The 13,059-nt window shown below is 48.4% G+C and overlaps 16 non-coding genes across 16 annotated transcripts; all 16 read left to right on the top strand.

The window, feature by feature from the left end:
* The first annotated feature begins 302 nt into the window (after positions 1-302).
* On the top strand, positions 303-421 carry LOC142777565 (5S ribosomal RNA). Its single transcript, XR_012888201.1, has one exon. It is a non-coding gene; the product is annotated as a 5S ribosomal RNA (ribosomal RNA).
* Positions 422-1,118: 697 nt separating this feature from the next.
* LOC142777658 (5S ribosomal RNA) lies at positions 1,119-1,237 on the top strand. The gene has a single exon (XR_012888294.1). It is a non-coding gene; the product is annotated as a 5S ribosomal RNA (ribosomal RNA).
* Positions 1,238-1,933: 696 nt separating this feature from the next.
* LOC142777563 (5S ribosomal RNA) lies at positions 1,934-2,052 on the top strand. Its single transcript, XR_012888199.1, has one exon. It is a non-coding gene; the product is annotated as a 5S ribosomal RNA (ribosomal RNA).
* Positions 2,053-2,753: 701 nt separating this feature from the next.
* LOC142777562 (5S ribosomal RNA) lies at positions 2,754-2,872 on the top strand. Its single transcript, XR_012888198.1, has one exon. It is a non-coding gene; the product is annotated as a 5S ribosomal RNA (ribosomal RNA).
* A 696-nt stretch (positions 2,873-3,568) lies between these two features.
* On the top strand, positions 3,569-3,687 carry LOC142777561 (5S ribosomal RNA). The gene has a single exon (XR_012888197.1). It is a non-coding gene; the product is annotated as a 5S ribosomal RNA (ribosomal RNA).
* A 698-nt stretch (positions 3,688-4,385) lies between these two features.
* On the top strand, positions 4,386-4,504 carry LOC142777560 (5S ribosomal RNA). The gene has a single exon (XR_012888196.1). It is a non-coding gene; the product is annotated as a 5S ribosomal RNA (ribosomal RNA).
* Positions 4,505-5,201: 697 nt separating this feature from the next.
* LOC142777559 (5S ribosomal RNA) lies at positions 5,202-5,320 on the top strand. Its single transcript, XR_012888195.1, has one exon. It is a non-coding gene; the product is annotated as a 5S ribosomal RNA (ribosomal RNA).
* A 697-nt stretch (positions 5,321-6,017) lies between these two features.
* On the top strand, positions 6,018-6,136 carry LOC142777558 (5S ribosomal RNA). The gene has a single exon (XR_012888194.1). It is a non-coding gene; the product is annotated as a 5S ribosomal RNA (ribosomal RNA).
* Positions 6,137-6,833: 697 nt separating this feature from the next.
* On the top strand, positions 6,834-6,952 carry LOC142777557 (5S ribosomal RNA). Its single transcript, XR_012888193.1, has one exon. It is a non-coding gene; the product is annotated as a 5S ribosomal RNA (ribosomal RNA).
* Positions 6,953-7,644: 692 nt separating this feature from the next.
* On the top strand, positions 7,645-7,763 carry LOC142777556 (5S ribosomal RNA). Its single transcript, XR_012888192.1, has one exon. It is a non-coding gene; the product is annotated as a 5S ribosomal RNA (ribosomal RNA).
* Positions 7,764-8,460: 697 nt separating this feature from the next.
* LOC142777555 (5S ribosomal RNA) lies at positions 8,461-8,579 on the top strand. The gene has a single exon (XR_012888191.1). It is a non-coding gene; the product is annotated as a 5S ribosomal RNA (ribosomal RNA).
* Positions 8,580-9,275: 696 nt separating this feature from the next.
* Positions 9,276-9,394, top strand: LOC142777648 (5S ribosomal RNA). Its single transcript, XR_012888284.1, has one exon. It is a non-coding gene; the product is annotated as a 5S ribosomal RNA (ribosomal RNA).
* A 697-nt stretch (positions 9,395-10,091) lies between these two features.
* On the top strand, positions 10,092-10,210 carry LOC142777554 (5S ribosomal RNA). The gene has a single exon (XR_012888190.1). It is a non-coding gene; the product is annotated as a 5S ribosomal RNA (ribosomal RNA).
* A 697-nt stretch (positions 10,211-10,907) lies between these two features.
* Positions 10,908-11,026, top strand: LOC142777552 (5S ribosomal RNA). Its single transcript, XR_012888188.1, has one exon. It is a non-coding gene; the product is annotated as a 5S ribosomal RNA (ribosomal RNA).
* A 705-nt stretch (positions 11,027-11,731) lies between these two features.
* On the top strand, positions 11,732-11,850 carry LOC142777682 (5S ribosomal RNA). Its single transcript, XR_012888318.1, has one exon. It is a non-coding gene; the product is annotated as a 5S ribosomal RNA (ribosomal RNA).
* A 700-nt stretch (positions 11,851-12,550) lies between these two features.
* On the top strand, positions 12,551-12,669 carry LOC142777551 (5S ribosomal RNA). Its single transcript, XR_012888187.1, has one exon. It is a non-coding gene; the product is annotated as a 5S ribosomal RNA (ribosomal RNA).
* The last annotated feature ends 390 nt before the right edge of the window (positions 12,670-13,059 follow it).

Genomic DNA, 13,059 nt, shown 5'->3' with positions numbered 1-13,059 from the left:
TATAAAAGCCGACGCAACAGACGTTCGTTAAGTTACAGAAAATGACTTACGAGCATGGCCGGTGGCGGCGGCCCGCAATTGCACACAGAGCTGTGCGTGAACGTTGGTGCGCCCGTGCTGGTGCGGCCCAGCGAAGGAACAGAGCAAGCTCTCTGCCGGAGAACAACAGACATTATTGTCACGTACCTTCGAAGTTTTTTACCAGGATAATATAACACGCTGCATAAGCCGTTAACGGTAACTTGAAAAGATAGAAATCGCTTGCAGTTCGTTATAGATTGTGTTGTAAAATGTCGATTTTCGCCATCGGCCATACCATGCTGAATGCGCCGGTTCTCGTCCGATCACCGAAGCTAAGCAGCATTGGGCTCGGTCAGTACTTGGGAGGGAGACCACCTGGGAACACCGAGTGCTGATGGCACCTTCTTTTACTTTTCGAAATTTCTCTTTTTTATTGCAGAGAAGGAACGTAGGGAGAAGGAGAGAGTTGTTTAATTTTGCGACGTGTTTGGTTGCCCGTATCAATCGCGCACATGACCTTACGTATATAGGCAATCAAAATTTGATGCGTGCGCACATGTGTTTAAATGTTGCACCCAGTGCGCGTGACATACTCTATTTTTTTTTCTCATCCTTCCTTTATCTTTTCTTTTATTTTTGTTCAAAGAAGGAACAGGGCAGGGGGGGGGGGGGGGGCGTGACTTGCGGGTCAGCATCCGAGTGCCTTTGCCACGAGACCACCGTGGCAGGTTACAATAGCATTAATGGGCATTCCAATATTCCTGCTTTATGTCGGTCCCTCGTGTGCCACTCAGTTATAAAAGCCGACGCAACAGACGTTCGTTAAGTTACAGAAAATGACTTACGAGCATGGCCGGTGGCGGCGGCCCGCAATTGCACACAGAGCTGTGCGTGAACGTTGGTGCGCCCGTGCTGGTGCGCCCCAGCGAAGGAACAGAGCAAGCTCTCTGCCGGAGAACAACAGACATTATTGTCACGTACCTTCGAAGTTTTTTACCAGGATAATATAACACGCTGCATAAGCCGTTAACGGTAACTTGAAAATATAGAAATCGCTTGCAGTTCGTTATAGATTGTGTTGTAAAATGTCGATTTTCACCATCGGCCATACCATGCTGAATGCGCCGGTTCTCGTCCGATCACCGAAGCTAAGCAGCATTGGGCTCGGTCAGTACTTGGGAGGGAGACCACCTGGGAACACCGAGTGCTGATGGCACCTTCTTTTACTTTTCGAAATTTCTCTTTTTTATTGCAGAGAAGGAACGTAGGGAGAAGGAGAGAGTTGTTTAATTTTGCGACGTGTTTGGTTGCCCGTATCAATCGCGCACATGACCTTACGTATATAGGCAATCAAAATTTGATGCGTGCGCACATGTGTTTAAATGTTGCACCCAGTGCGCGTGACATACTCTATTTTTTTTTCTCATCCTTCCTTTATCTTTTCTTTTATTTTTGTTCAAAGAAGGAACAGGGCGGGGGTGGGGGGGGGGCGTGACTTGCGGGTCAGCATCCGAGTGCCTTTGCCACGAGACCACCGTGGCAGGTTACAATAGCATTAATGGGCATTCCAATATTCCTGCTTTATGTCGGTCCCTCGTGTGCCACTCAGTTATAAAAGCCGACGCAACAGACGTTCGTTAAGTTACAGAAAATGACTTACGAGCATGGCCGGTGGCGGCGGCCCGCAATTGCACACAGAGCTGTGCGTGAACGTTGGTGCGCCCGTGCTGGTGCGCCCCAGCGAAGGAACAGAGCAAGCTCTCTGCCGGAGAACAACAGACATTATTGTCACGTACCTTCGAAGTTTTTTACCAGGATAATATAACACGCTGCATAAGCCGTTAACGGTAACTTGAAAAGATAGAAATCGCTTGCAGTTCGTTATAGATTGTGTTGTAAAATGTCGATTTTCGCCATCGGCCATACCATGCTGAATGCGCCGGTTCTCGTCCGATCACCGAAGCTAAGCAGCATTGGGCTCGGTCAGTACTTGGGAGGGAGACCACCTGGGAACACCGAGTGCTGATGGCACCTTCTTTTACTTTTCGAAATTTCTCTTTTTTATTGCAGAGAAGGAACGTAGGGAGAAGGAGAGAGTTGTTTAATTTTGCGACGTGTTTGGTTGCCCGTATCAATCGCGCACATGACCTTACGTATATAGGCAATCAAAATTTGATGCGTGCGCACATGTGTTTAAATGTTGCACCCAGTGCGCGTCACATACTCTATTTTTTTTTTCTCATCCTTCCTTTATCTTTTCTTTTATTTTTGTTCAAAGAAGGAACAGGGCGGGGGTGGGGGGGGGGGGGGCGTGACTTGCGGGTCAGCATCCGAGTGCCTTTGCCACGAGACCACCGTGGCAGGTTACAATAGCATTAATGGGCATTCCAATATTCCTGCTTTATGTCGGTCCCTCGTGTGCCACTCAGTTATAAAAGCCGACGCAACAGACGTTCGTTAAGTTACAGAAAATGACTTACGAGCATGGCCGGTGGCGGCGGCCCGCAATTGCACACAGAGCTGTGCGTGAACGTTGGTGCGCCCGTGCTGGTGCGCCCCAGCGAAGGAACAGAGCAAGCTCTCTGCCGGAGAACAACAGACATTATTGTCACGTACCTTCGAAGTTTTTTACCAGGATAATATAACACGCTGCATAAGCCGTTAACGGTAACTTGAAAATATAGAAATCGCTTGCAGTTCGTTATAGATTGTGTTGTAAAATGTCGATTTTCGCCATCGGCCATACCATGCTGAATGCGCCGGTTCTCGTCCGATCACCGAAGCTAAGCAGCATTGGGCTCGGTCAGTACTTGGGAGGGAGACCACCTGGGAACACCGAGTGCTGATGGCACCTTCTTTTACTTTTCGAAATTTCTCTTTTTTATTGCAGAGAAGGAACGTAGGGAGAAGGAGAGAGTTGTTTAATTTTGCGACGTGTTTGGTTGCCCGTATCAATCGCGCACATGACCTTACGTATATAGGCAATCAAAATTTGATGCGTGCGCACATGTGTTTAAATGTTGCACCCAGTGCGCGTGACATACTCTATTTTTTTTTCTCATCCTTCCTTTATCTTTTCTTTTATTTTTGTTCAAAGAAGGAACAGGGCGGGGGTGGGGGGGGGGCGTGACTTGCGGGTCAGCATCCGAGTGCCTTTGCCACGAGACCACCGTGGCAGGTTACAATAGCATTAATGGGCATTCCAATATTCCTGCTTTATGTCGGTCCCTCGTGTGCCACTCAGTTATAAAAGCCGACGCAACAGACGTTCGTTAAGTTACAGAAAATGACTTACGAGCATGGCCGGTGGCGGCGGCCCGCAATTGCACACAGAGCTGTGCGTGAACGTTGGTGCGCCCGTGCTGGTGCGCCCCAGCGAAGGAACAGAGCAAGCTCTCTGCCGGAGAACAACAGACATTATTGTCACGTACCTTCGAAGTTTTTTACCAGGATAATATAACACGCTGCATAAGCCGTTAACGGTAACTTGAAAAGATAGAAATCGCTTGCAGTTCGTTATAGATTGTGTTGTAAAATGTCGATTTTCGCCATCGGCCATACCATGCTGAATGCGCCGGTTCTCGTCCGATCACCGAAGCTAAGCAGCATTGGGCTCGGTCAGTACTTGGGAGGGAGACCACCTGGGAACACCGAGTGCTGATGGCACCTTCTTTTACTTTTCGAAATTTCTCTTTTTTATTGCAGAGAAGGAACGTAGGGAGAAGGAGAGAGTTGTTTAATTTTGCGACGTGTTTGGTTGCCCGTATCAATCGCGCACATGACCTTACGTATATAGGCAATCAAAATTTGATGCGTGCGCACATGTGTTTAAATGTTGCACCCAGTGCGCGTGACATACTCTATTTTTTTTTCTCATCCTTCCTTTATCTTTTCTTTTATTTTTGTTCAAAGAAGGAACAGGGCGGGGGTGGGGGGGGGGGGCGTGACTTGCGGGTCAGCATCCGAGTGCCTTTGCCACGAGACCACCGTGGCAGGTTACAATAGCATTAATGGGCATTCCAATATTCCTGCTTTATGTCGGTCCCTCGTGTGCCACTCAGTTATAAAAGCCGACGCAACAGACGTTCGTTAAGTTACAGAAAATGACTTACGAGCATGGCCGGTGGCGGCGGCCCGCAATTGCACACAGAGCTGTGCGTGAACGTTGGTGCGCCCGTGCTGGTGCGCCCCAGCGAAGGAACAGAGCAAGCTCTCTGCCGGAGAACAACAGACATTATTGTCACGTACCTTCGAAGTTTTTTACCAGGATAATATAACACGCTGCATAAGCCGTTAACGGTAACTTGAAAAGATAGAAATCGCTTGCAGTTCGTTATAGATTGTGTTGTAAAATGTCGATTTTCGCCATCGGCCATACCATGCTGAATGCGCCGGTTCTCGTCCGATCACCGAAGCTAAGCAGCATTGGGCTCGGTCAGTACTTGGGAGGGAGACCACCTGGGAACACCGAGTGCTGATGGCACCTTCTTTTACTTTTCGAAATTTCTCTTTTTTATTGCAGAGAAGGAACGTAGGGAGAAGGAGAGAGTTGTTTAATTTTGCGACGTGTTTGGTTGCCCGTATCAATCGCGCACATGACCTTACGTATATAGGCAATCAAAATTTGATGCGTGCGCACATGTGTTTAAATGTTGCACCCAGTGCGCGTGACATACTCTATTTTTTTTTCTCATCCTTCCTTTATCTTTTCTTTTATTTTTGTTCAAAGAAGGAACAGGGCGGGGGTGGGGGGGGGGGCGTGACTTGCGGGTCAGCATCCGAGTGCCTTTGCCACGAGACCACCGTGGCAGGTTACAATAGCATTAATGGGCATTCCAATATTCCTGCTTTATGTCGGTCCCTCGTGTGCCACTCAGTTATAAAAGCCGACGCAACAGACGTTCGTTAAGTTACAGAAAATGACTTACGAGCATGGCCGGTGGCGGCGGCCCGCAATTGCACACAGAGCTGTGCGTGAACGTTGGTGCGCCCGTGCTGGTGCGCCCCAGCGAAGGAACAGAGCAAGCTCTCTGCCGGAGAACAACAGACATTATTGTCACGTACCTTCGAAGTTTTTTACCAGGATAATATAACACGCTGCATAAGCCGTTAACGGTAACTTGAAAAGATAGAAATCGCTTGCAGTTCGTTATAGATTGTGTTGTAAAATGTCGATTTTCGCCATCGGCCATACCATGCTGAATGCGCCGGTTCTCGTCCGATCACCGAAGCTAAGCAGCATTGGGCTCGGTCAGTACTTGGGAGGGAGACCACCTGGGAACACCGAGTGCTGATGGCACCTTCTTTTACTTTTCGAAATTTCTCTTTTTTATTGCAGAGAAGGAACGTAGGGAGAAGGAGAGAGTTGTTTAATTTTGCGACGTGTTTGGTTGCCCGTATCAATCGCGCACATGACCTTACGTATATAGGCAATCAAAATTTGATGCGTGCGCACATGTGTTTAAATGTTGCACCCAGTGCGCGTGACATACTCTATTTTTTTTTCTCATCCTTCCTTTATCTTTTCTTTTATTTTTGTTCAAAGAAGGAACAGGGCGGGGGTGGGGGGGGGGGCGTGACTTGCGGGTCAGCATCCGAGTGCCTTTGCCACGAGACCACCGTGGCAGGTTACAATAGCATTAATGGGCATTCCAATATTCCTGCTTTATGTCGGTCCCTCGTGTGCCACTCAGTTATAAAAGCCGACGCAACAGACGTTCGTTAAGTTACAGAAAATGACTTACGAGCATGGCCGGTGGCGGCGGCCCGCAATTGCACACAGAGCTGTGCGTGAACGTTGGTGCGCCCGTGCTGGTGCGCCCCAGCGAAGGAACAGAGCAAGCTCTCTGCCGGAGAACAACAGACATTATTGTCACGTACCTTCGAAGTTTTTTACCAGGATAATATAACACGCTGCATAAGCCGTTAACGGTAACTTGAAAAGATAGAAATCGCTTGCAGTTCGTTATAGATTGTGTTGTAAAATGTCGATTTTCGCCATCGGCCATACCATGCTGAATGCGCCGGTTCTCGTCCGATCACCGAAGCTAAGCAGCATTGGGCTCGGTCAGTACTTGGGAGGGAGACCACCTGGGAACACCGAGTGCTGATGGCACCTTCTTTTACTTTTCGAAATTTCTCTTTTTTATTGCAGAGAAGGAACGTAGGGAGAAGGAGAGAGTTGTTTAATTTTGCGACGTGTTTGGTTGCCCGTATCAATCGCGCACATGACCTTACGTATATAGGCAATCAAAATTTGATGCGTGCGCACATGTGTTTAAATGTTGCACCCAGTGCGCGTGACATACTCTATTTTTTTTCTCATCCTTCCTTTATCTTTTCTTTTATTTTTGTTCAAAGAAGGAACAGGGCGGGGGTGGGGGGGGGGGGCGTGACTTGCGGGTCAGCATCCGAGTGCCTTTGCCACGAGACCACCGTGGCAGGTTACAATAGCATTAATGGGCATTCCAATATTCCTGCTTTATGTCGGTCCCTCGTGTGCCACTCAGTTATAAAAGCCGACGCAACAGACGTTCGTTAAGTTACAGAAAATGACTTACGAGCATGGCCGGTGGCGGCGGCCCGCAATTGCACACAGAGCTGTGCGTGAACGTTGGTGCGCCCGTGCTGGTGCGCCCCAGCGAAGGAACAGAGCAAGCTCTCTGCCGGAGAACAACAGACATTATTGTCACGTACCTTCGAAGTTTTTTACCAGGATAATATAACACGCTGCATAAGCCGTTAACGGTAACTTGAAAAGATAGAAATCGCTTGCAGTTCGTTATAGATTGTGTTGTAAAATGTCGATTTTCGCCATCGGCCATACCATGCTGAATGCGCCGGTTCTCGTCCGATCACCGAAGCTAAGCAGCATTGGGCTCGGTCAGTACTTGGGAGGGAGACCACCTGGGAACACCGAGTGCTGATGGCACCTTCTTTTACTTTTCGAAATTTCTCTTTTTTATTGCAGAGAAGGAACGTAGGGAGAAGGAGAGAGTTGTTTAATTTTGCGACGTGTTTGGTTGCCCGTATCAATCGCGCACATGACCTTACGTATATAGGCAATCAAAGTTTGATGCGTGCGCACATGTGTTTAAATGTTGCACCCAGTGCGCGTGACATACTCTATTTTTTTTTCTCATCCTTCCTTTATCTTTTCTTTTATTTTTGTTCAAAGAAGGAACAGGGCGGGGGTGGGGGGCGTGACTTGCGGGTCAGCATCCGAGTGCCTTTGCCACGAGACCACCGTGGCAGGTTACAATAGCATTAATGGGCATTCCAATATTCCTGCTTTATGTCGGTCCCTCGTGTGCCACTCAGTTATAAAAGCCGACGCAACAGACGTTCGTTAAGTTACAGAAAATGACTTACGAGCATGGCCGGTGGCGGCGGCCCGCAATTGCACACAGAGCTGTGCGTGAACGTTGGTGCGCCCGTGCTGGTGCGCCCCAGCGAAGGAACAGAGCAAGCTCTCTGCCGGAGAACAACAGACATTATTGTCACGTACCTTCGAAGTTTTTTACCAGGATAATATAACACGCTGCATAAGCCGTTAACGGTAACTTGAAAAGATAGAAATCGCTTGCAGTTCGTTATAGATTGTGTTGTAAAATGTCGATTTTCGCCATCGGCCATACCATGCTGAATGCGCCGGTTCTCGTCCGATCACCGAAGCTAAGCAGCATTGGGCTCGGTCAGTACTTGGGAGGGAGACCACCTGGGAACACCGAGTGCTGATGGCACCTTCTTTTACTTTTCGAAATTTCTCTTTTTTATTGCAGAGAAGGAACGTAGGGAGAAGGAGAGAGTTGTTTAATTTTGCGACGTGTTTGGTTGCCCGTATCAATCGCGCACATGACCTTACGTATATAGGCAATCAAAATTTGATGCGTGCGCACATGTGTTTAAATGTTGCACCCAGTGCGCGTGACATACTCTATTTTTTTTTCTCATCCTTCCTTTATCTTTTCTTTTATTTTTGTTCAAAGAAGGAACAGGGCGGGGGTGGGGGGGGGGGCGTGACTTGCGGGTCAGCATCCGAGTGCCTTTGCCACGAGACCACCGTGGCAGGTTACAATAGCATTAATGGGCATTCCAATATTCCTGCTTTATGTCGGTCCCTCGTGTGCCACTCAGTTATAAAAGCCGACGCAACAGACGTTCGTTAAGTTACAGAAAATGACTTACGAGCATGGCCGGTGGCGGCGGCCCGCAATTGCACACAGAGCTGTGCGTGAACGTTGGTGCGCCCGTGCTGGTGCGCCCCAGCGAAGGAACAGAGCAAGCTCTCTGCCGGAGAACAACAGACATTATTGTCACGTACCTTCGAAGTTTTTTACCAGGATAATATAACACGCTGCATAAGCCGTTAACGGTAACTTGAAAAGATAGAAATCGCTTGCAGTTCGTTATAGATTGTGTTGTAAAATGTCGATTTTCGCCATCGGCCATACCATGCTGAATGCGCCGGTTCTCGTCCGATCACCGAAGCTAAGCAGCATTGGGCTCGGTCAGTACTTGGGAGGGAGACCACCTGGGAACACCGAGTGCTGATGGCACCTTCTTTTACTTTTCGAAATTTCTCTTTTTTATTGCAGAGAAGGAACGTAGGGAGAAGGAGAGAGTTGTTTAATTTTGCGACGTGTTTGGTTGCCCGTATCAATCGCGCACATGACCTTACGTATATAGGCAATCAAAATTTGATGCGTGCGCACATGTGTTTAAATGCTGCACCCAGTGCGCGTGACATACTCTATTTTTTTTTCTCATCCTTCCTTTATCTTTTCTTTTATTTTTGTTCAAAGAAGGAACAGGGCGGGGGTGGGGGGGGGGCGTGACTTGCGGGTCAGCATCCGAGTGCCTTTGCCACGAGACCACCGTGGCAGGTTACAATAGCATTAATGGGCATTCCAATATTCCTGCTTTATGTCGGTCCCTCGTGTGCCACTCAGTTATAAAAGCCGACGCAACAGACGTTCGTTAAGTTACAGAAAATGACTTACGAGCATGGCCGGTGGCGGCGGCCCGCAATTGCACACAGAGCTGTGCGTGAACGTTGGTGCGCCCGTGCTGGTGCGCCCCAGCGAAGGAACAGAGCAAGCTCTCTGCCGGAGAACAACAGACATTATTGTCACGTACCTTCGAAGTTTTTTACCAGGATAATATAACACGCTGCATAAGCCGTTAACGGTAACTTGAAAAGATAGAAATCGCTTGCAGTTCGTTATAGATTGTGTTGTAAAATGTCGATTTTCGCCATCGGCCATACCATGCTTAATGCGCCGGTTCTCGTCCGATCACCGAAGCTAAGCAGCATTGGGCTCGGTCAGTACTTGGGAGGGAGACCACCTGGGAACACCGAGTGCTGATGGCACCTTCTTTTACTTTTCGAAATTTCTCTTTTTTATTGCAGAGAAGGAACGTAGGGAGAAGGAGAGAGTTGTTTAATTTTGCGACGTGTTTGGTTGCCCGTATCAATCGCGCACATGACCTTACGTATATAGGCAATCAAAATTTGATGCGTGCGCACATGTGTTTAAATGTTGCACCCAGTGCGCGTGACATACTCTATTTTTTTTTCTCATCCTTCCTTTATCTTTTCTTTTATTTTTGTTCAAAGAAGGAACAGGGCGGGGGTGGGGGGGGGGGCGTGACTTGCGGGTCAGCATCCGAGTGCCTTTGCCACGAGACCACCGTGGCAGGTTACAATAGCATTAATGGGCATTCCAATATTCCTGCTTTATGTCGGTCCCTCGTGTGCCACTCAGTTATAAAAGCCGACGCAACAGACGTTCGTTAAGTTACAGAAAATGACTTACGAGCATGGCCGGTGGCGGCGGCCCGCAATTGCACACAGAGCTGTGCGTGAACGTTGGTGCGCCCGTGCTGGTGCGCCCCAGCGAAGGAACAGAGCAAGCTCTCTGCCGGAGAACAACAGACATTATTGTCACGTACCTTCGAAGTTTTTTACCAGGATAATATAACACGCTGCATAAGCCGTTAACGGTAACTTGAAAAGATAGAAATCGCTTGCAGTTCGTTATAGATTGTGTTGTAAAATGTCGATTTTCGCCATCGGCCATACCATGCTGAATGCGCCGGTTCTCGTCCGATCACCGAAGCTAAGCAGCATTGGGCTCGGTCAGTACTTGGGAGGGAGACCACCTGGGAACACCGAGTGCTGATGGCACCTTCTTTTACTTTTCGAAATTTCTCTTTTTTATTGCAGAGAAGGAACGTAGGGAGAAGGAGAGAGTTGTTTAATTTTGCGACGTCTTTGGTTGCCCGTATCAATCGCGCACATGACCTTACGTATATAGGCAATCAAAATTTGATGCGTGCGCACATGTGTTTAAATGTTGCACCCAGTGCGCGTGACATACTCTATTTTTTTTTCTCATCCTTCCTTTATCTTTTCTTTTATTTTTGTTCAAAGAAGGAACAGGGCGGGGGTGGGGGGGGGGGCGTGACTTGCGGGTCAGCATCCGAGTGCCTTTGCCACGAGACCACCGTGGCAGGTTACAATAGCATTAATGGGCATTCCAATATTCCTGCTTTATGTCGGTCCCTCGTGTGCCACTCAGTTATAAAAGCCGACGCAACAGACGTTCGTTAAGTTACAGAAAATGACTTACGAGCATGGCCGGTGGCGGCGGCCCGCAATTGCACACAGAGCTGTGCGTGAACGTTGGTGCGCCCGTGCTGGTGCGCCCCAGCGAAGGAACAGAGCAAGCTCTCTGCCGGAGAACAACAGACATTATTGTCACGTACCTTCGAAGTTTTTTACCAGGATAATATAACACGCTGCATAAGCCGTTAACGGTAACTTGAAAAGATAGAAATCGCTTGCAGTTCGTTATAGATTGTGTTGTAAAATGTCGATTTTCGCCATCGGCCATACCATGCTGAATGCGCCGGTTCTCGTCCGATCACCGAAGCTAAGCAGCATTGGGCTCGGTCAGTACTTGGGAGGGAGACCACCTGGGAACACCGAGTGCTGATGGCACCTTCTTTTACTTTTCGAAATTTCTCTTTTTTATTGCAGAGAAGGAACGTAGGGAGAAGGAGAGAGTTGTTTAATTTTGCGACGTGTTTGGTTGCCCGTATCAATCGCGCACATGACCTTACGTATATAGGCAATCAAAATTTGATGCGTGCGCACATGTGTTTAAATGTTGCACCCAGTGCGCGTGACATACTCTATTTTTTTTTCTCATCCTTCCTTTATCTTTTCTTTTATTTTTGTTCAAAGAAGGAACAGGGGTGGGGTGGGGGGGGGGGGGGGGGGGGCGTGCTTGCGGGTCAGCATCCGAGTGCCTTTGCCACGAGACCACCGTGGCAGGTTACAATAGCATTAATGGGCATTCCAATATTCCTGCTTTATGTCGGTCCCTCGTGTGCCACTCAGTTATAAAAGCCGACGCAACAGACGTTCGTTAAGTTACAGAAAATGACTTACGAGCATGGCCGGTGGCGGCGGCCCGCAATTGCACACAGAGCTGTGCGTGAACGTTGGTGCGCCCGTGCTGGTGCGCCCCAGCGAAGGAACAGAGCAAGCTCTCTGCCGGAGAACAACAGACATTATTGTCACGTACCTTCGAAGTTTTTTACCAGGATAATATAACACGCTGCATAAGCCGTTAACGGTAACTTGAAAAGATAGAAATCGCTTGCAGTTCGTTATAGATTGTGTTGTAAAATGTCGATTTTCGCCATCGGCCATACCATGCTGAATGCGCCGGTTCTCGTCCAATCACCGAAGCTAAGCAGCATTGGGCTCGGTCAGTACTTGGGAGGGAGACCACCTGGGAACACCGAGTGCTGATGGCACCTTCTTTTACTTTTCGAAATTTCTCTTTTTTATTGCAGAGAAGGAACGTAGGGAGAAGGAGAGAGTTGTTTAATTTTGCGACGTGTTTGGTTGCCCGTATCAATCGCGCACATGACCTTACGTATATAGGCAATCAAAATTTGATGCGTGCGCACATGTGTTTAAATGTTGCACCCAGTGCGCGTGACATACTCTATTTTTTTTCTCATCCTTCCTTTATCTTTTCTTTTATTTTTGTTCAAAGAAGGAACAGGGCGGGGGTGGGGGGGGGGGGGGGCGTGACTTGCGGGTCAGCATCCGAGTGCCTTTGCCACGAGACCACCGTGGCAGGTTACAATAGCATTAATGGGCATTCCAATATTCCTGCTTTATGTCGGTCCCTCGTGTGCCACTCAGTTATAAAAGCCGACGCAACAGACGTTCGTTAAGTTACAGAAAATGACTTACGAGCATGGCCGGTGGCGGCGGCCCGCAATTGCACACAGAGCTGTGCGTGAACGTTGGTGCGCCCGTGCTGGTGCGCCCCAGCGAAGGAACAGAGCAAGCTCTCTGCCGGAGAACAACAGACATTATTGTCACGTACCTTCGAAGTTTTTCACCAGGATAATATAACACGCTGCATAAGCCGTTAACGGTAACTTGAAAAGATAGAAATCGCTTGCAGTTCGTTATAGATTGTGTTGTAAAATGTCGATTTTCGCCATCGGCCATACCATGCTGAATGCGCCGGTTCTCGTCCGATCACCGAAGCTAAGCAGCATTGGGCTCGGTCAGTACTTGGGAGGGAGACCACCTGGGAACACCGAGTGCTGATGGCACCTTCTTTTACTTTTCGAAATTTCTCTTTTTTATTGCAGAGAAGGAACGTAGGGAGAAGGAGAGAGTTGTTTAATTTTGCGACGTGTTTGGTTGCCCGTATCAATCGCGCACATGACCTTACGTATATAGGCAATCAAAATTTGATGCGTGCGCACATGTGTTTAAATGTTGCACCCAGTGCGCGTGACATACTCTATTTTTTTTTCTCATCCTTCCTTTATCTTTTCTTTTATTTTTGTTCAAAGAAGGAACAGGGGTGGGGTGGGGGGGGGGGGGGGGCGTGCTTGCGGGTCAGCATCCGAGTGCCTTTGCCACGAGACCACCGTGGCAGGTTACAATAGCATTAATGGGCATTCCAATATTCCTGCTTTATGTCGGTCCCTCGTGTG

Source organism: Rhipicephalus microplus, chromosome X (genome assembly GCF_043290135.1).
Source record: "Rhipicephalus microplus isolate Deutch F79 chromosome X, USDA_Rmic, whole genome shotgun sequence".
In the NCBI taxonomy this organism is placed as follows: Eukaryota; Metazoa; Arthropoda; class Arachnida; order Ixodida; family Ixodidae; genus Rhipicephalus; species Rhipicephalus microplus.
This window is presented reverse-complemented; position numbering and strand designations above follow the sequence as displayed.